The sequence below is a fragment of the Coloeus monedula genome, assembly GCF_965178545.1.
Source record: "Coloeus monedula genome assembly, chromosome: Z".
In the NCBI taxonomy this organism is placed as follows: domain Eukaryota; kingdom Metazoa; phylum Chordata; class Aves; order Passeriformes; family Corvidae; genus Coloeus; species Coloeus monedula.
The window spans coordinates 29,351,472-29,373,327 of record NC_138822.1 but is presented as its reverse complement, the minus strand read 5'-3'; the positions used below and the strand labels follow the sequence as shown (position 1 = coordinate 29,373,327).

The 21,856-nt window shown below is 39.7% G+C and overlaps 1 protein-coding gene across 2 annotated transcripts in view; it reads left to right on the top strand.

The window, feature by feature from the left end:
- Positions 1-21,856, top strand: part of MCC (MCC regulator of WNT signaling pathway) — a 135,647-nt gene that overhangs the window by 21,629 nt on the left and 92,162 nt on the right. Inside the window, exon 1 of one of the 2 annotated variants that reach the window (XM_082301278.1) lies at positions 21,026-21,085. The exons of the other annotated variant lie outside the window; for it this stretch is intronic. The gene's annotated coding sequence lies outside the window, so the exon portion shown is untranslated. Of the gene's footprint in view, positions 1-21,025; positions 21,086-21,856 lie in introns of those variants that run through there. 2 annotated transcript variants of the gene reach the window in all.

Below are 21,856 nucleotides of genomic sequence, written 5' to 3'. Positions count from 1 at the left end.
AATCTGTTTTCTTTGCTTGTCCACATGAAGGATATTTTAACTTCTTGAGCCACTGATGGTTCAGTATGATACTATTTTGCATCTGAGGTAGACATCCTTATTCTAGTCCAAGTTTTCACCTTCTTCCACAAAGGGTAGTCATAACTGTAACTGAATTTCTTTATAATTTTTAAAATTTATGTAGATTGCTTCAATACTATGCTTCAGATTGCAAGCAAAGAGGTAAAGTAATACAGTATGCCTTTGCTGTATTTAACTGTATGTTTTTGAAGTCTGTGTCAAATGTATTTACCTCAGAACTTTGCTGGCCATGGTCTGCTCATTTAAAGAGTAACTGCAGCAGTCTTGTTTTTCCATAGACTCCTGTGTGTGTGGTGTGTTAATTAGTTACTGGTTAATACAATTCTGGATAAATACAAACTAGGACCAAATAAGTCTGCCAAGTAAGTTACACTCAGTAAATTTGGCCTTTAAAACATTTCTCTCATGCTATATAGTTTTCCTGGCTAGACAAGCCTTGAACAGGATAGTAATGGGCTTGTGTCACTGTTTCTTCTGCTTGTTAATACCATGTTACTATTTCCTTGTGTCTGCTGTCTTCTCACTCTATCACTGCAGATTTTTTGCTTGTCCAGGAGGCCTTCTTTTGCAAAAGAATTCATATGTACAACAGTAGTGCCACAGTCACTAGAAGTTATTTTAAAAAAAAGGAAACTGAAGTGTACAGAACATATAGCAAAAGATGAAATATTCTCTGGCCTATACAATGGAACAATTTTCTCACTGTGAAATTGCACTGGCTGTAATTCAGGAGTTAAGTGCTCTTCATAAAAAAGATGTCTGGTTTAATGCCTTCTCTCATCTTCTTACTGCAAGACTATTAAAGCCCTCTCCAACGGCATCCAGATGTAAAGATGTACACAGGCACAAACAAATAGAGAAAGAGCACTTGCCTTGTGAAAGACAACTCTTTGTAAGAGTTGAAATAAATAATTTCCACTTTCGTGCCTTCACTGTGAGGAGAAAAGGCCACCTTTGTCCTTTTCCTGAGTTAGTGGTTTGTACCAATTAGTTAATGACATTGTAAAGATGAACCAACAGGCAGGTGAAGAAAAACAGGACCACAAGCATTTATGAAGAGTGGGAAATCTCACTGAAATACAAAAAAAATAATTACAAGTGACAAAGGTTAGCCCAATGGAATAGTATTTGGTTTTCCACTCATTTACTGTTACAAGGTATTACTAGGTACAGGAACCTATCTGAATAACCATATCATTGAAACATATTAAAGGTGAAAAAAAGAAATTAGCAAAACCAGTTAGAAGACTAGAAATTAGTGTTTGTCCAAGGGAACTACATTGCAGCTGAATTTTCACCAAAATTCAGAAGACTTATATAGTGACCTCCCATGGGAAGTGCTAAAGATTCCATGACTTGGGAAACTTACACCTACTGGTAAGGTTACATTTTCATCAGCATTTCTGTAATCTTTCAGTTTGGTGAAAGTGCAAAACCCTCAATTTTTAACTCATTACTGGTTAGTTGGTTTGAAGAGTTGTTTGTTTAAAACGTACAACAGTGTATGATAACTGAGGCATTACTTTTGTGAATCAAAACTATGTGTCCTTCATTATTTTGTTGAGGCCAGAGGCTGAAAACCACTTTTTACATGTTTTCATTGTTTTAATGAAAAATTGTCCTAGGACATCTTGAGTTAACCAATACAATTGTAGTTAGTTTTCCTATTTTAGCATTCAAACACTTCATGTTGTATTATAAAAACAAGTTTCAAAAAGAGGAAGAATGTTCAATTTTGAGTGTTTAACATAGCCAAAACTAGATTTAGCCATAATGTGATGAGCATTTGTGCATGTTACTGATTTCATAGACTCATTTAGGCTGGAAACAACCTTTAAGAACCGAGTCAAACCATTTACCCAGCAGTGCCAAGTCCACCATTAAACCATGTTCCCATGTCATCTACGCATCTTTTAAATACTTCCAGAGATGGTGACTCTACCAGTTCTTTGGGCAACTTGTTCCAGTGCTTGACAACCATTCTGGTGAATAAATTTTTGCTTATACCCAACCTAAACCTCCCCTTGGGACCATGTCCTGTCATCCTGTTGCTTGTTCCCTGGGAGCAGAGCCTGACCCCCACCTGGCTGCACGTTCCTGTAAGAGAGTTGTGGAGTGTGGAAAGGACCTCCTGAGCCTCCATTTCTCCAAGCTGAGTCCCCCCAGCTCCCTCAGCTGCTGCTCACTGGACTTGTGCTCCAGCCTCTTCTCCAGTTCCCTTCCCTCCTCTGGACATGCTCCAGCCCCTCAGTGGCCTTCTTGAATTGAGGGGCCCAGAACTGGACACAGCACTCGAGGTGTGACCTCACCAGTGCCCAGCACAGGGGGATGGTCACTGCCCTGCTCCTGCTGCCCCACTATTGCTGACACAGGCCAGGATGCCCTTGGCCTCTTGGCCACCGGGGCACAGCTGGCTGATGTTCAGCTCCTGTTGACCAGCACCTCCAGATCCTTTTCCAACAGGCAGCTTTCCAGACAAATTTTCCCTCAGACCGTAACACTGCAGGGGTTGTTGTGACCCAAGGCAGGACCCAGCACTTGGCCTTGTTGAAACTCAGACCATTGGCCTCATCCCATGGATCCAGCCTGTTCTGATCCCTCTGCAGAGCCTTCCTGCCCTCCAGCAGATCAACACTCCCTCCCAAATCAGTGGCATTTGCAGTATCAATAAAGATATTAAACACTGATCACAACACTGGACCCTGGGACACCACTCTGGTACCCAGCCACCAGCTGGATCTAACCTCTCCACTCATTCAGCACCACTCCCTGGGTCCAGATGCCCAGACAGTTTTCACCCAGTGACACTGGACCTGTCCATGCCACAAGCAGCGAGTTTCTCCAGGAGAATGCTGTGGGAGACAGTGCCAAAGGCTTTACTAGAGTCCAGGCAGATAATATCCACACCATTTCCCTCATCCACCAAGCAGGTCACCTGCTTGTAGAAGAAGAGCAGGATAGTCAAGCAGGACATGCCTTTCATAAACCCATGCTTGTTTATCTTCATAGATGCCAATTCCATGCTTCAAAAGTAAGCATGTTTGTTTATTTTTGTTCAGTGCTCCAAGCTCTGATCTGTTATAGGATGTTGGACCTTTCATTATTATTACTGAAAATTATTACATTATTACAAACATGTGTGCAAAAACCAGAGTGCAACTCTTTATTCTGCTTACTGCTGCTTACCAAAACTGGTAGAGAAGCCTTACACTGAAACTTAAGAAATTGTCATTCTGAGGAAAGCTTTCTGGACTAAAGTAGTATAAACAACTGTTTCTGCCCATGGGGAAACTACCTGTGTTTGAGGAAATAAAACCTCATTTATTTCTTTTTTGTATCATTGTTCAAGTGCAAAATCCTGGATTGGTAATAGAATATGATGTTATCTGTATACTGATGGGTTTTTTTGGTTTTGTTGGTGGTGGGTTTTTGATTGTTTTTTGTATCTCACTGCTCAGTGTGCATACACACATATATTGTCTTACCTCATGGTAATTCCATGCAATGATTTTCAGCAGATTTTTTTCTCTTGATAATTGATTTGATAATTTTTATTCCTTCTGATATTAATCTACCCATTAGCCCTGATGGTAGTCAACTGGAAGAACAGGAAATACTGAAAGAAACTTTTATTTTCCCAGCCCTTGTGATTTTGCTGCTGTTGCTCAAGGGTGTAATTCAAATACAGAGTGCAGAGCAAGTGCAATAAGATTTCCATTCAATTTAACAGTCTAGGAATTTTTCAGGTTTTTCTTTATTCCCCCTTAGGACAAATGTGTCACATGCTGCTTTTTGTCCCCTGCTTGTCTCTATGTCTTTTCTTTAGCTATTCTAAATCAGTGTACTTCATGAGAAAGGGGACAGGTCAGTGAGAGAAATGGTTTTCTCAAATTACATACTGCTCGTATGTGGCTGCGTTTGTATTGGATATTATAGTTGTTTTGTTTCAATGACAGGTCTCAATCTAGATTGTTTTATTCAGCCTCTTATCTCCTGTTTTGAGATCACAGTCTTTAGTAAAATAACCCTAATGCAGTAATATATGTAGACCTTAAAATCAGTTTATGTTCCTCTCCAGTAATCCAGAGATCTAAAGCCTTTTTTCTCTGGCAAGTATTCTGTTCTTTCCTCTCCTTTTGTTCTGGCTTTCTTGAGTAGAAGCTGGTTCACTCTGTAAGAAAAGAATCTTAAAAATAATTTTAAATCATTTTACAAATAGTACACAGTGGGACTAGTAGATAACTATTGGGGATGTTTAATAAAATCTATTTATGCAAATGTTTCAAATGTTCAGTTTAGCCATTAATGATGGTAAAATACATTGTGTTCTGCAGAAGATGTCTCTATTGCAAATCCAGCTGCAGTGAGGCTGGAAGTGGCTTCTGCTTATCCCATACTTCCAAACAAAACAGAAGACACAGCAAACAATTCTCTTTTTCAACCTTTTAGTGCCATTCAGGGTCTTGAATACTTACTTAAACAATGAAGAGATGAGTGGTTATAGGTACAGGGTAATTTTTAATGAAAAGAATAATCACAGAGTCAGTGATATCACAGAGTCAGTGATAGCTAGAGGCTTGACTAGATTCTGCCAGGTTCTGTTTCATGGAGCATCTCTTGGCAACCCCATCTGTTGCTTGGCTGTCCCCATAGGGAAAAGGTTGTTCCACACATCTGGCTGGAACTTGTGCTGTTTTGACTTATTTTCATTCTCTCTTGTCCTCCCACCAAGCTGGGAGCATGGCTGTACCTTTGTGCTAACCTCTTCATGGCTACTGGCAGGCTGTATGAGGTTCTCCAAAGCTGCATCTGAAGAAGTTCTCACAGCCTCTCCTCAAGTGCTCAGCACCCTGATCATCATGTTGGCCCTTGGCTAAGCTTGTTCAGGTTCCTGGATGACAGGACAAGGGGGAGTGGCCCTAACATGAAGGAGGGTAGGTTTAGATTATATATTAGGAAGAAATTATTTTGTCTGAGGGTGGTGAGATGCTGGCACAGGTTCCCCAGAGAGGTTGTGGACTCCCCATCCCTGGAGGTGTTCAAAACCAGGCTGGATTGGTCTCAAAGAAACGGGGTCTAGTGCAAGATTTCCTGCCCTTGGCAGGGGATTTGGAGCTAGATGATCTTTGAAGTCCTTTCCAACTCAAACCATTCCATGACTCTATGATTCAAATGTTGTTCTGGTGCTCTGAGGCCCAAAACTGAACACACACTTCCAAGAGGTGGTCTAAAGAGCGCACAGTAAGTGGGAGTATTCTCCTAACTTCATCTGCCATCTGCATTCAGGATACCATTATCCTTATTGCTGTCACTGTGCACTGTGAGTACCTGTTCAGCCTTTTTTTCTTTTTACCAGCCCCCTTTCAGCAATGGTTTCCAAGTTGGTCAGTCCCTAGCATGGCCTATTGCGAGTTTAGTTCATCTTATCTGCCAGAGATTGCATTTGTCCTTGTTGAATTTAATGAAGTTACTGCTGGCCCACTTCTTCAGCCTGTTTATTTCCCTCTCAGTGGCAATCCTGCCCTTGAGTGTATCACTGAAATGGAGGTTGATTGAGATAATTAATAATGATAACCAATGGTGAATCAAAAAAAGAACAAGATACCATAATCTTTGTATGATACCATCTCCATTAAAAGTAATCAAAATTGTCAGGCACGGTCCTACAATTCAGCAAGCAGCTGTGGAGGGTAAATTGGAGCAAAGTGAATGTACCCCTTTTTCCTCTACTAAGAATAAACACATGTTTATATTGAGATATGCAGATACTTATCCATTGTATCCATTTGGCTTCTATTCTAGCATTGAACATACTTTGCTGTTGGCTTCTGTCAGTTACTGATTTTATTTTCAACCATCAATTCTTGGATGTAAAGTAGTCTGCTACGTAGGAGAAATTGAGTGTGGGTTCCTGCATTATGCTTAATGGAGTGGGCTGGAAGATAAACCTGTTTCTTAACTGCAGATGTAATATGTACTTACGTGTGTGTCATCAAAGCTTTTTTTAATATCTGCCTTCCCTGTCTGAAATAGGAAGTCACAAAATATAATGAGAAATTGAGAAAAGTAGAAAGAATGAAAAGGAATCTGCAGTGGACTATATAAAGCTTCCAGAGAAACTTTCCAGATGTTGCATGTTGGTACTAAATAATAAACTATGCTGTCAAACATACATAGCTCAATTACAAATTACTGCAACGTGTATTTTCAGGAGACTTGTCTGCAAAAAATGATCTGATAAACTTTTATAGGTAATGGGAAATATTGCTGGGGATAGTTCTCCTAAAGGAACTAAAGGAACCTAAGACTGAAAAACAGGAGCAGCATTTAAGAAGCAGCTTTCTTTTATGCAGGTAGGCTGGGTGTTTATAAAGGTTTCTGAGAAACAAAGGTGTACTCAGAAGTAAATTAAAACCTTGTTATAGGTGAAGTATTGAAAGTATAGCTCAAATATAATTTAAAGTAATTCTGAAAATAAGAAGCATCAGGAAGATCAAAGTTAGTAGTTTTCCTGAGGGCCTGAGTTATATCCAAGTTACTGATACATATTTAAGTTGAGTAAAAGTGGTTAGGAGGCTTTTGTTGTTGCTGTTAGTTCCTTTGGAAGGATTTTTTAAAATCTTTCATTATATGGATCTTTTTGCATAAAACTTCTTGCCTCCTCTCAAATGCTCTGTATTACTTCTATAATTTCCCCATGTCATATTTGACCCTTTTGTGATACTTCCTTTGAAATCACAGGACTTGAATTCTCTTGCGCAGGAAATGAGTTGGTGGTAGAGGGATCTGTTTGATGTAGGATCCAGGGATGTGTTGCAGGATTTTTTCTGTGACCTCCTGTAATGAACCTTTTTCTTCACTGATTAAGTTTCAGTAAAATTTTTGATTTCATTCTAATGCCTCATTTTGGCATCTTAATCTAGCATTCCTTGCTTTTTCTGGCATCCTGCCTTGGTTAATTAGCTTTGAAATGGTTTGCTTACCTGTTATTGTAGTTTGCCCACTAATAGAAATATGATTGTAGAAATGAGCAGTTAATGTCCCAGTGCTAGGCACTGTATGAGCTGTAAATGGTGATTATTGTTAATGAGCAATCAGGAACATTGTATTCATATGGGAAGGAAATTGCCCCATTTCAGGAATTTCCAGAGTAACAAAAAACTGTTGAAAAGAGTAAGAAATTTGCTTTCGTAACTTTCTGGGTCTTCGGTGAACACTCAAGATTGTTCTGGTAGGGTAACTATTTTCCATAGACTATTTTCACATTTGATTGGAAGATGTACTGTTCAGACATTATTTTCAAAAAACAATACATGATACACTTTTTGCAGAATAAACTAGGTTTGGTCAATTGTATTTAAGTATCATTTCATGGTTAATATGGTAAAAAATTTGGCAAAATAAGTAGATAATGCCAAGTCTTCTGCGACTTGGTTTTTTTTTCATGAAAACATAGTGAACAATTAAAATTTAAAAATCAACTGATGACAGAAGTTGGATACATAATCCAAGTATAATCTCGGTTTTCTAAATTACTTGAAAAAATACTGTAGTTGAACCTCACTGAAAAGAAAGTCTACCTGAGTGTCATTTGAAATTTTGTGATTGGATTCTTTATTGCTGTTGCAGTGCTAGACATGCTAACTTTATATGAGAATAGTGACTAATTTTGAAACTTCACTAGTCACCTCAAATTTGCTAGATTAATTGAAGAACTAGGTACAATACTGGTTTATGTGAAGGAGAATATGGCAGAATACTGAAGACTATGGCTTTTTATGCCTGGATAACTTCTTTAATTCTGTCAATTTGACAGGGCATCATTAGCTTTTCTTGTGTGATTGATGTGGAAGAAGAAGAGAAAGTGGTTTTTTGTTTTCTGAAGAATTACATGTAGTTTCTGGTGCTACCAATGAAAATAAAATATCAAGACAACTAGAGCTTAGTAAGCCACTTTAAATGAATGAAGAGTTTGCCTTTTAAAATTTCAGAATTGAACAAGCTTTGCAAAACCTAGTGCCAACTAGAGAGGTGTTTATCATGGATGAGTTTGGACATTATTGGAAATAGATCTCTGACATGTAGTCAGAGATAGCACTGGTATTTTAAGACATGCTGACCAGGTTAAATAATCACAAAGCAGATTTAGACTAGAACATGTATTGAAACTTTCCTAATTACTGATTTAATTCCACTTCTGAATCACAACGTCTCAAGCTGTTCCTTTCAAAGTTACCATCAAGTCAGCAAGGATAGACTGTGCTACATTATTTAAAGTTTCACAGCTGTCAAGAAAATTTGCCTGGATTTGAGCAGGATTTCCTTCTGGAAATCAGAGTAACAAGGAAGTAGCAAAAGTGGTTAAATGATATTTCATAACGGACTTGGCTGCACAGACGGAATGTTAACAAGTAGGAGGTCATATCCTGTAAATGCTCCCATTTCTCACTTTCCAGTAGTTAACAAATTGTAACCAGATACAGCATGCAATGTGGTCAAATGTAGCATTTTAAGAGGAGATTTTAGTAGATTTTGAATGTTTCTGTGTAAAAGTTGGTAGCAAATTGTCTTCTTTAGGTCATTTTGAGACATGTTCCACTGCCTTATTTTGGGAAGAGAATGTGAAGAGAGAAAACGAATAAATAGATAAATGGAAAGAAAGGTATTCACACTTACAATGTCTCATTCTGTTGGCCATTGATTAAACGATCCTTCTGCTTCTGGTCTCACTTGAGTGCAGTTATTCAGTGTTAGTGGATCATTTCTGCTACCACAGGGTAGAAACTCTCTTAATGATGCAGTGTTCATGTGATGTTTATACTTCTGCTGATCTGCAGACCTACACAGAAGAAGAAAATGTGACTTTTTTTTTTTTTTTTGTGATCAAAACTTGTCTCGGTCTTGTATGTTTACTAAAGATTTATCTTTCAGTTAACCCACTTTGGGCTGAATTTTGACTGGGGTGTAAACAGTATTGATTTCAGTGCTTACCCGTCCATGCTAATTAGGTCTCAGTTCAGCTACAATCCTTTCTTCCAGGAGTATTTCTAACAATACCACTCTTATCAGGGCAATCTCATCAACAACCAAAATGTTCCTGATAGCAGGAGCAGTAGTCCTGAGGTACTGGTATATTGACTGTGAGCGAAAGCCATTCCACTTTGTCAATAGTTTTCATATCTGTGTTTGTGCTGCTGAGCTACTCTGGAAAATGGCCCATGCAGATTTTTTCCTTTACCTCTTTTGATTAGATTCCCTCTTGCAGCCTTGGTTTCTTTGATTATGGAAAGAAACAGTACCATTCTTGGCATACCGGTAAACATTTTTTTCTGTAGGCACAAACCTCCCTCTCCTGTGTATGTCTAAAGTGCTCCCCTTGCTGATTGATCACTGATCTCATCACCTGCTTTTTCGGCTGTACTGTGTTAGACTGGCACTGCCATTTTCATAAATAACTTTTCCCCATCTGTTTTCCTTCCCTTTTCCCCTTACTCTGTGTTGTTTCAGATTCTTCCCCTTTCCAACCAGTATTTCGCTAGAGGTTTTTGTTGTTTGTGAAAACAAGTAGTACTGAATATGAGGGGAAGTGAGGTAACAGGAATTGTTCTTGCTTGCTCAGGCAGCAGTCAAACAAGTGGCATGCAAGCCAAAGGATTTGGCCTGGTGAGGAGGTGGAATGCTCCGGGCAGAAAGCAGGGGCAGGGCCGGCACTCTCATGTCTTGTGAGCAGAGTTTCTGTTTCACTAGTGGCTGCCCTGCCTCTGGAAGCTTTTGCTCGTCTGCCTTCAAGGCACTGTGTCCTATGTGGGCTGAACCAATTGGCTGCGCATACTGTGAGGGTCTGGAAAGACACTTGTGGGAGTGGCACCTGAGAGCTCCAGGTTGAAATGGAATTTCTTTAACAAGGAAAACGAGCTTGGAGGAGTTGCAAAATTTGAAATGATAAATGTGAAGGTAATTTCTTCAGCTGAGTAAGACCTAAACCTATAGGACCTCACATGAGAAGACAGACTACTGCATGGTGTGTGTTTCAGACAGTGGCTGAGAACAGATGCTTTGTTCAAAAGTAAGGCAGTGAGGTACTGCTGGGCTCCACCAGATTCCAGCAGAGAAATTTCTGAGCTAGAGCTCAGAAATTTGAGGGTAGGCCATTCTGCTTAATGGTTTTTGAAGGCGTTTTCTTGCCTTAATGAAAGAGTTCTTTGAATCCACGTAAACTGCAAATAGCAACTCTGTGGTAGGGTGGTGGTCCCAAAAACTGGTGGCATATTGTGCGAAGGTCCTTTTTTGTTTGTATTGAACATGACGTCTAATTATTTTCAGTGTCACAACTTTATTTCTGTATTATGAGATAATGAAGAGTCATTCCTTGATTTTCTTTTCCTTAACAGTCAGGATTTCCTTAACAGTCACATCTTTATTGTATTCTGATTACTTTGCTTGATTTAGCCTTGGATTGTCCTTGCCATTCATCTTTGTTTTATTCTGTGCTCGCTAATGTCTTTGCATACCTGACTGAGCTGTCACTTAATAGCCTCACCCTCAGAATGGCACCCTCAGAATGGCACACTGGGTTTTGTGTATGTTCAGTCATTTTCCCTCAAACATTTTTAAAACATATTTTCATAATATTTCCTCCTTGTTTTGTTTTACAGTTTAAGGTGTTTTTTCTTGTCTCAGCATGTGATGTGTCCACATTAATTTTTAATTCTTGAACTGGGCCTGGGTAGGAGGGAGGTATAGCACCTTGTATTGTGGTGTCCTTTAGATCTTTAGTCAAAACAGTGCAGATAACACACTCATGTTTAGGCTGTTGATGAACAGTGCTTCCTCAGGGTCACAGTTTTTCTGTTTCTTACTCTGCCTTTCCCCACTGAATCGATATGGTTGGGTACTGATAAGAATTGTTTAATAAGTGAAGAAGTGGAAGAAGAGAGAAGGAAAACAAAATCTAAAAAGCAATGTAAAGTCATTTTCTCACCACCTCCTGCAGGCAGACTAATGCCCAGCCACTATAAAGACTTAAAAAAGGTGATGCATATTGGATGCATATTAACCTGAGTAGTTGCTGCTTTTACCATCAGTAGTGATTTTACCAGACACTACTGGGAATGTTGTAAATGAGAACTACATAGCAATAAAAGAAAATAACAATACAGCTTAATTTTGGCAAAGAGCTGTAGAAAAACTATTTGTTTTCCAAACTCAGGATGTAATGTTGTTCAGGTGAAGGATAGTAGTAGCAGGCGAGCATGATTCTGTAAATGTTTGTTTATTAAAATACTCTGAAGTAAGGTTAATATGACTGTTTATTGAAGTAAATGTGTTCAGGAGCTAGGGTATGTGTAAGTGTTTAATGGATGTGCAGACAACCCTATTTTACATGCATGGAAGTACTGAAATAATTCTGTGAAAAGCTTTGACACAATGTAAGAGGAAAATCATTGGGGAAATTTCTCTGTAGCAGTAACTGCACTCATGCAACAGCGTAAAAGAGAATAGTTTTGTGACACCTGTGAGAAATTGGCTCTAAAGTGGGGCTATTTGTAATGGGAAAATCTTTTTGCAGTAATAGTTTTGGGTGACAAATTACTGGCTTCAATTTAGGCTTAAATTTAGCCTAGAATCCGTTTCCTCTGCGATACTTGTACAACGGGAATATAAGTGATCTGGAAGAGGTACAGAAGCTCTCAGGATCGTTCTTTGCAGTAAATGTAGTAAATAAGGAGTGTAAGGGTCACATTTGATACTGAAAAATGCAACTGCAAAATTTACTTTATTATTTTGTTATCTCACACCTGAGCAGACCATGTGATTGCTGTTATGTATACGCATACACATATATAACAGCAATATATCTGCATATATCTGCACATAGAGCATGTGAACCTCTTAGGGGAAAGGCAAAAGTATTTAAAAGGTATTACCTTGAGCTCACAGTCATGCTCTCAGACAGAGTGAGCGTTTATGGTTGAGACTGTCCAGCTGCTGTTGCTGCCTCTGTGAGGTTGCTGTTGGCTGTAAGAGGTCGGGCTCAGCTGGACATCCAGTGAACTTCTCAGCCGCATCGTTTGCATTGTTACACAATGATGCAACCGGGAACCAGGAGTGACTGGTGCTGATGGCTGTGAGCTCCAATGGTTCATGAAGAGCTTTGTACTCTGGAGGTAATACGAGAAGTCAGCTCAGGGGAAGAGCTGCCTGAGCTGCACCACCTCATTTTCTGGGAATGTGAGTCAGGGCCACTGGCCATGCCTCCTGCCCTCCGTTCACAGCTCAGAACGGATGTAGTGGCAAGTTTTGTTACGAGAAGTGTTTTTTTATTTCAGTACAGATTCCTAAATGACAGGAGACAAGGCTGTTTTTCACAACAGCTGAGCTAAACCCCTGTAATCATTTGCTGCGATCCACATTACCTGATTTATCCTGTGATAAATAAAACGTTCAGCGAGAGAGTTGTTACATGCCAAGTTTTCTGAACACCAAAAGATTTCCTTTTTGTGGTTAAAGTGGACATACTGACATCCACACAAGCTTGCTATTTCAACCATGCATCTATTTAAAACTTTTTCCCCATCTGAAATGTGGAAAACACTGTGATGTCATTGATTTATGAAGTCAGTACAACTTAAAAGTATTTAAAAAATTAGAAGCTAGAAGAATACTTGGATAACGTTTTACAACTAGGTTGGTGACCTATGATCAGAATATTTTGATGGAAACTTCTCTCTCAAGCCTTATTGCCTGTTCGCCCATAAAACCAATTCTCTGTTTGCTTAAGGATTACATGCTTTTGTATGTTCTCTCTGTATTTTTATATAAAAATTGAAATGATGGAAACAGTATTCCTGCACAAAAAAAAAAAAAAAAAAAAAAAAGCCACCAGTGTTTTTGTGTTTGGAAAAGAACAAACACAACAGTCATCTTTAGTTTATAACCTTGTAAGTATTACACATGTACAAGTTCAGTATGTCTCTGGTAAATGCTGAAAATGTTCTTCAAAAAGTTATGGACTGAATTTGATGTTGAACAGGAATTAAGCAGAAATGTTCCCAGAACACAAAGACCTGAAATACCATGTCCCTCAATGTGAGGGTTCTCAGGTTGGAAACTGCCAAAAAACCCCATACCTGCACATCAATAGTATAAGAAAAGCCCTTGTATTTTGTTAAGGGTTTTGTCTTTGCAGTTTCGTATCAGTATTAAACATCCAGACCATACCTGTAACTCAAAAAGAAAACCTGTGGTGTAAAAGGCAGTTGGTGGTTTCATTCTGTGTCTTGCAGAAATACTTCTGCTTTTAGAACTTGACTGGCGGTTTTATTTGTGATAAATAAGGCAGAACTGAATACAGTAGATAACTTACAAGTCATATAGCAACAGGGGGAAAAAAAGGATAGAAAACCAGTTCAGCTGTTGTTGCCTGAGGAGGCAGAAGAAGAAGGTGCAGTGTTGAAAGGTGCAGTTACAGCACTGTGGGTTTTCTAATGCTGATTGTGCTTCAGAAATTCTGCCTGCACATTCCAAAGAATTTGTAGTGCAGCAGGTTCTTCCAAACAGTTTCTACTCTGTGCAGTGACAGGGAAGACAGGCAAGGTATACAAAAGCTTTCTGTGTAGTGCTTGATCTGCTGATTACTACTGCAAGGGCAGGACGGAGAAGTAACTTGAAGACAGATTTCTGAGGTAGACCACTTTGTTTATTTTCTTTTGGTATGACTCGTGATAAATGCTGAAGGAGTGAATCCTGAGCACAGAACTTACGCAGATTGCAGGCAGAAGTTAATGTTTTTCTGGAATTTTCTCATTTGAATGCCCATGGATGGGTATTGGAAACATACTAAAAAAAAAAAAAAAAAAAAATCATGTAGGTTTGTAAAATATAATAGTTAATTAATTGGAAAAATCCTGTGTTCCGAAGAAAACAAGAGTTTAAAACTATTTTAAGTAATTTTTCTGTATATGGGTTCAGACTGTCGAACAAATTGGTTGAAATAATCATATAAAAGTTCAAGTATGTACAACCCCGAATTTAAAGAAGAATATGAAAACTCAAAGTAATTTGAACTTGTCAATCTAATTGGTTTTGTCTCTGAAAAAAAAAATAATGTCTTTCTACTTAAAAAACATGCCTGCAACATAAAACTTATTACAATGTTTGTATTGAGAAGGTAGGTGTCTGCTAGTTAATCTGAATAATTTAACCGACAATGACAAAACCAATTAGAAGCTGAATAAATGTTTTGTGTGGGTTGTTTCATTTAGGTGTTACTACTTTGGGATACCTTGCTGTTACCAGGCTTGTGGAAGCCAGGGAAGTCGTGCCAGGGAACTACCCTGGCTCATTCCCAGGGTTTCATTCTGAGGTGGGGTGCAAGTCCCTGCACCTGAATCAGGGCACTGGGCGCTCTGTCCTGCCTGGAGAGCTGCTGGATTGGTGTTTGTGTGTGTTGGTGCTGATGCTTGGGTGTTGCTTCCAGTGGGTGCTCTCCACAAGGCTCTGGATGGGCAATGACGCCACTGTAGATTGAGTTAATCCAGCTGCTTTATGCAAGCAGGGACTGCCTTGTCAGCACAGAATGGGTTGGTTACATGAGCCACTAATCTCTGGATCCAGAAGAGGACATCCCCTTGTCTTCTGGGAATTGTTTGGGAGGTGCAGGACCTGCCTTGTCACTGTTGTACTGGGGACAGCAAGAATAACAACATAGAGTTTAAGTCTGGAAGGATAGGATTGGATAGGATAGGATAGGATAGGATAGAATAGAATAGAATAGAATAGAATAGAATAGAATCCTTTATTAACTTACAGACTCATTTATATAACTTGGTTTGCTAGAATGGCTGAGGCTATTGGTCCTCTGACCATCCACCTCTTAGAGCAATTGGCTAACCCTTACAACACCCATTTCAAAATATTTTCTCCAGTGTACCATAACAAGACTCTGCTTGTGTTAGATAAAGTCCTGGTTTACAAAAACCTCAAACTGTTTTCAGTTAGCCTGTGTGAGAAAACAAGACTTTCACAGGATGCAGGAAAGCTGGAAAATTTCTCTGCTAAAAGCTTTTCAGTATCCACACTGCCTGATGCAGCATGTGTCAAATTAGCATTGTAGGTGAATGTTTCAAAATGGATCTGGCAAAACCAGTGTTGGTGAGTTACCATATCAAACTTGTCACAGAGGCAGGTAATTGCTAGGTGGGGTGATACAGCCTGTGTGTTATGCAGGAGGTCAGATTAGATCATCACTGTTTCTTCTGGTTTTGAATTCTGTGACTCTACTGCAACCAGTTGTTCCATGCAATCACTGTCCATACTTGTTTATCACTGACACACCCAAATCATCTTGCACCCATATGTGGCTGACAGTGTAATAGAGCTGCCTGTTTTCCAGGCATGAGGGCACGAGGAGATCTCCCATAGGTCAATGTGGTAAGGAAAATGGGACTTCAAAAATTGTATACTTGCATGACATGGAATTGAATCAGTGGGGGGTGAAAGGGGCATAGAAAATATAGAATTTTGTGTTAGAAATTAAAGTATTCCTGACTAACTTAAGCTACATTGGTAGAACCTGTTTTAAACTGAGGTAGCACTTCAGTCAGGTTTGGAAATAGGAATAATAAAAACACAGTGCAAAATTGTGTGTTATGCAGAATTATGTTATTATTATTATGTATTGTGTATGCTGTATATTACATGTATTACAAGTTGCAACATGTTGTTACTATTATATATTATTGTGTTCTTAATACAGAATTAAGAACAAAGTAGATGGGTCACCTTGAAGTAAACTGCAGCTGCTTGAAAGCCTTTTCTATGATGCTGGTTGTGTTAGTCTGTTTCCATTGCTGGGAGTATAGGATTGGCCAAAAGATTCGTTTTATCAGATGTATTTAGTGTTATTGAAAATAAGGCCTTTTTGTAGTTCAGGAACATGTAAGTAGCCCTATATTTGTTTTGGTAAACCTTCATGCTCCCTTTATTTTTACAAGGCTGGTTGCAGGCATAAATTTACCTTGTTTACCTTTACATTGTTAGGCCAAATCTGGAGGCCTGAGTAGCAGAAGTTTAGCCCTGTTTGTATGACAATTACTTAGAGAGTGATAAAAGGCTAAGTTTTCAGACAGTTTGCATGCACAAAATATGTAAAAACTGTTACATAATTATAGGGATATAAAAATACAAAAAAACCCCCTAGTTGTTGAGAAAAAAATTTTTTTTTAGCTTACATGAATATGATTTAAGTTTTAGTCCTGCAGATTAAAATCTGCTGGTCATATTGAACAGGTTAACATTACTGCAGTGCTGTCTGCCATGTTTGTGAGAGAGAAGGCTCTCCTCTCCCTGTGTTTGTGGCCTCCCAAAAATAACTGATTTGCCAGGCACATTTCTTTCCAAGAAGGAAGGGAAGACATTATTTTCAAAGAAGGACAAGACCGAGATGGATGCATTTTAGAGCACTGTTACCATTTTAATAAGGTTTCCGTGAGCATCACTCTATTCAGTTATTTACTGCCTTGCTTCAATTTATCTGTCTCTTAGAATGCCTAATTTTATTTGGAAAAATTCAAATAGTAGAGTTGCTGTGGGTAGAGTGATTGTCATGCAATATTAATTAGTAACTAGTAGATTTCCCTCCTTTTTTGCAGGGTCTGGGGTAGAAAGATGAGTCTGTTGGGTGTTTTGCTTAGTCAAACAAATAATGCATTTGAGATGGTATATAAATTTTCCTCAACAAAGCTTATTAAAAATTACTGCAAAGACTTACTTTTAATAGCAATAATTAATAAACTCTGCACTCGCTATTACCTTTTATATATTCCAAACATTTTTAAAATGTCTTTCTGACAGATGGTCTGCATAGCTCTTGTTTGGAATCAGCTATGCCCATTAAAAGAGGGAACATAAATAGGTCAGATGAAGCTGCTAACTGTTCTAATATAATTCAGGAGCACTGGGCATAACACAGGTTTTTGGTACAGTGGCACATCTTTCTGATTATTACTCAGATTATTGTATTCCAATTATGAGGAATATGTTGCAATCCATACAATGAAACTTTGTATATAGAGCTGTTGTTTTTATTTTGTTTTTCTCTGACACCCTTTGCTGGTTCTGTCTGTATGGTTTAGCTGGATGTTTGGGGTGGTTTGGATGGATATTAGTTTAGTTTCTCTGAAACAAAAGTACAGTTTTAAAAAGTAATGATTAAAAAACATGTTTGAAATTCAGTTTGCACTTAGAAGAATAGGAAAGAGGTTTAAAGGCCAAAAGTAAAAATAAAAATTTGCTATAGAGGCTATTTTTGATCTTACCCCTTTTGCAAGATGCCTGAGGATTACTGTGGTATTATAGTTTTACTTATTTGTTAGCTATAAACACATACATTTTGGGTAAGTGGGGAAGTGGTTACAGCTACTTATAGCTTTTAGAGTTACCATTACTGGTTGGCAGGACGCCTCAGTGTGTCGCATGTCAAGTGTTTTCCAAACCTGAGCGCTTCAGAGGCTGTTCTGCTATAACCCACACACTCACATGCTCATTGGCTTTTGCTCCTTCATTCTACTGTTAATGTGAAGTTTTAACCATTTCTCTTCAGAAGTTCCTTCTGATAGTGGGAGAATTGATTGTTCCTGGTGGTGTGAACCAGAAGATTCAGTTTTGCTTCTTTCAAAACGTTTGTTAAAGTGGTTTCATGATGTCAGCATGCTGGCCAGAACCTTGTTTCGTTGAGGATACACTTAAACAAGGATATCAGGGAGTGTTTTTCACTTCAGGTATTAGGAAGCAGTTTAAGCACCTCTGTTCAGCTGTTTTGTTTATTACTTATTTATAGCACAAAAATAGGCAGGAAAAATCAGAAGGAAGCTTCTGAGCATGCAAGTGTCTGAAGCAAGTAAATCCTGAGAAGTTGCACATGATCTAAACCATCTTTTAAAATACCACAGTTTGATGATGGAACCAGAAGAGCTCTTTGGGGTTACCGGGGAATGCTACTTTCAGTTATGAAGAAGGGAATTGGAAATACACTTGGCATGCATGACACATGCACAGCTCAGTCATGGTATGGCACTTGGGGTAGGGGGCAGGGTCTAAGTAAGCTTTGGGACAGAGCAGTTACAGAGAAATGATGGAGGATAGACTAGAATGGCTACCAGTACCACCCACCTGGTGGTAAGGTTATAAGCTCTAAACCCAGTCTGTCTGAGGAGGCTCTGTGTCTCTCAAGACAGCCAGCAGCTATTATTTATGGAAGTATTGTCAAATAATTGAGTTTTGTTTACACCTGTTGCTTATCTTGAAGTAATGTACAAAATTCCTTTTTTATAGTGTTCAATCAAATTTCAAAATTACTTCTTGTAACAGGAACAAAAGTACAAAAGTATCCATATGCTCCAGCATTTAACTCCATATTTGCAAGCGTATGTATTTAGGGAATTCAGTGTTCAGTAAAATAGGTCAGGACTCAAACTTGTCTTTCATGTTCAAACCAAACTTGTAGTGAAATTTATCATCCAGCCACACAGGGCTAATTCATGCAGATTTTTTATGATGATTTGCACACAAGATGGCCATTCTCATGCAAATTCTTGACTCCTTTGGAATAGTTTCCTTCCATAAGAAAGAGCTTTGTAATGGTTTTGTACTAAACGATCGGGAAAGAGACAAAAATAGTAATTGCCTTACTAGACAAAGGCTTGCAGAGCAGTCAAAAATAACATGCATTTTCAAATACAAAGGATCATACACAACATGCTTAAGTTGGCTGTGTTTTTAGGATTTGCAACCCGAACTGTGTTCAGAATGGATTTTAATGTGGTGACATTTGTAAGCTGACTAATGGCAATGATATATGTTCATTTTATTGGTCTTCTGTTGCTAAGTTTTAGGATCCTCATGTATATATCACATATTCACAGTTTCTTATTTTTGCATTAATGATGATTACAACTATAGATTTAGGGTGAAGAACTCAAATGCTTCACAGAAAAGGGGAGCATCTTCCTGTGGGCATTGACACTTCTTATAGTATGTTCTGGATGCCCCTTGAAATGGAAGAATCCTGTGGCTTAATTTGCCTCATTAAATATTGTAGCACTGTTTTGCCAAAGTGATACTTAGCACTGCAAAAACTGGTTAATATGCATGTTTTTAGATTGAAATAATAGTTTCCCTTTCTCCTCTTTCTAACCTGTGACTTCTAACCTTACGCTGAACTGTAGAGTGCTTTGTTCTCTGTTGCTGCATATGCCTGTTTATTATTGTAGGTTTGTTACTTGGAAATTTACTACAAATGTGAGCACCTCCAAATAAATCTTTTGCTAATATGGAAATGTGATATGCAACGGGAACACTCTCCAGCCTCCAGATAAGGTCTGCAAAGTACCATTGAGACGTAAAGTAATCTGTGGATTGGGTCATTCTGAAAGCTCTTATTGATATGAGATGAGTCTCAATGGAGAAGTCCTGCTGTCACATGTTCATCATGTACTGATTGAGAGCAGGGGGACAGACTCAGCTGAGGTATTTCCTGTGCTGCAGAGACTGAGGGTGTGAAAGGAGCTAATGCTTCATTAAGCTTCACTGATTAAAAAATAGCAGATCTTGTTAGACATAAGATGCTCTGTTCACTGCTAATGGGACAAGTTAGCAGTGTATTAAGGTAAGGGCATTGTTCTCCAGCAGCAGATATGAGAAGCTTTGTTTATTGTCTGTGTGGGGGGTTTTAAAGTGCAGTTTGCTGCTTTGCTATTGAAAAAAAACTGGCTGCTCTGTAACACATAGCCTTGTCAGAGAAACAACTGGAATGCAGAAATGCCTTTGAACTCAGGATGGATTTGTTTTTGCTTCCCAGGCAGTCAGCATCAGTGTTTTTAACAAAAAGGAGGAGGCTGATTACCGCAAGGTTTCCTGTTCGTGTGGATAAGGAGCTTTCATAAAGAAACAGGAAAACAGAAGGTCTCACAAATAATCAGTATTCTGCTGCATTTTGTGGCATTCTTTACAAATTTTAAGTGAAGGAGAAATAGGTATCTGGAGAAAACAGAGGCTGTGCTTAAGGTACTGAGAGAAAAGAATGTCCCCGAAAGAAGTAGATTCATGCAAAATGCCTCTCCAGTATTGGACTTAGGTGCTTGCAGACACTTGATGAGAGGGTGTTGATGGCTGTTCTTGCTGGGCCCTGCAGGGGATGTGGGGTAGCCTGAGGGTCGTAGATGGAGGGGGTAGAGCGCAAGGTTTTCCTCCTGTTTCAAAAAGGCAACTTCGCAGCTTTTTGGGGAGCACAACACTTTCTCAGGCTGCACTTGAAGGAGCAGTTGTTGGGTCGGGTCGGCCACTCCTCTCTTCCCGGGGCATGTAGTTCTTGCCCCTTCCTCTCCCAGGTATGTACACATACGTGCAGACACACATTCCTAAACAAGAAAGGCTTTCCAGAAAGGAAGGGCTTTCACAGTTACTGAAACAACTAGCTGCGATGATTTTGGCAGGAGAGGATTTTAGTGGGGGAAGAGCCTTGCAGGGCTGGCAGGCTTGGAGGGGGCTCCTGCGGGCAGGGCGTCTGTCGCCCACCCATCTCCTCTTCCCGTTGAGGACAACTGAACTGAACATCCACAGGCAGAAATACACCCCGGGGTTAAAGAAGGGTCTGTTCCGGGTGAGTTTATCGGTTTGTTTTTCGCCCGAAAGTGGAACAGCGCAGTTGTTGTGTCCCATGGCGAGGGCAGAACACGCAAGCATCTTTGCTCCCGCCAGCCTGCGGTCTCCGCCTCCCACAACTTTATCTGTCTCGGGTGCTGCGTTCCAGCCGGCATCGCGCCTTTCCTGACCCGCGGCTCTGGCTTTGTGGCCGGGGGAAGGGCGAGGCAGGGAAGGAGGCGGGCAGGGGGAAGTTGGCGGGGGGAGCCGGGGGCGGCCGCGGGGCCTGAGGGGAGCGGGCGCGGCGGCCTCGGAGCGTCGGCCCCGGAGCGTCCTCGCTGCTGGGCGAGGATGAGAGACCCAGGTAAGGCTCCAGGAGACCACACGGATGGTGGCCGTGTGCGGCTCTTATGCCCCCGCCATTTTCTGCGACTAAAGCTTTTTTTCCCTTTCTAACAGGACAGGTATCTAGGGGGACTCACACAGGTGCCAGGTGTGAACAAAACATAACTTTTTTTAACCTAAGTTACAGCATAAGAGCGCTTGGCTTCGGATAATAAGTGATCCCATCCTGCATGTTTAACCTCTGTATGATCTTAACTGGGAGGATCAACAACTTAAACCAGGAGTTGTCTGTATTTCTTTTTTTCCTGCGCTGTAAATACGTTTATGTTTATGTGAGCATGGGAGTGCATAATTAGCTGGCTGATTTTCTGGGAGCAGGGTTATAAACCATAAACCCTCTGTCTCATCCATCCGCTGGGATTGCCACCTCGTGTGTCAGAGGTAGATGAAGGTAACATGGAGAAGTGCTGGTGATGCTGGGTCGTAATTAAGCGGCCTCAATGCAAGTATTTCAGACAAGTGAGATCTTGGGAGTGGGAGCTCCAGCCAAAAGAACAATGAGATCACATACAGGATGTACAGGTGAGATGAATTAAATGACTGAGCTGACCATTGAAACTTTAAAAATGAGAAATAATTTGACTTACTAGGAAGGATAAATCAGTGAAGGATCTAGAGAGTTACAGGGAAACTTTGTGGTCTTAAAAAATAAACCAAACAAAACCTTATGTCCTAGTAAATCTGTTCTTTCCGTTGATCTGAAAGTTTCTCCATAGCTTTTAGTCGCCTC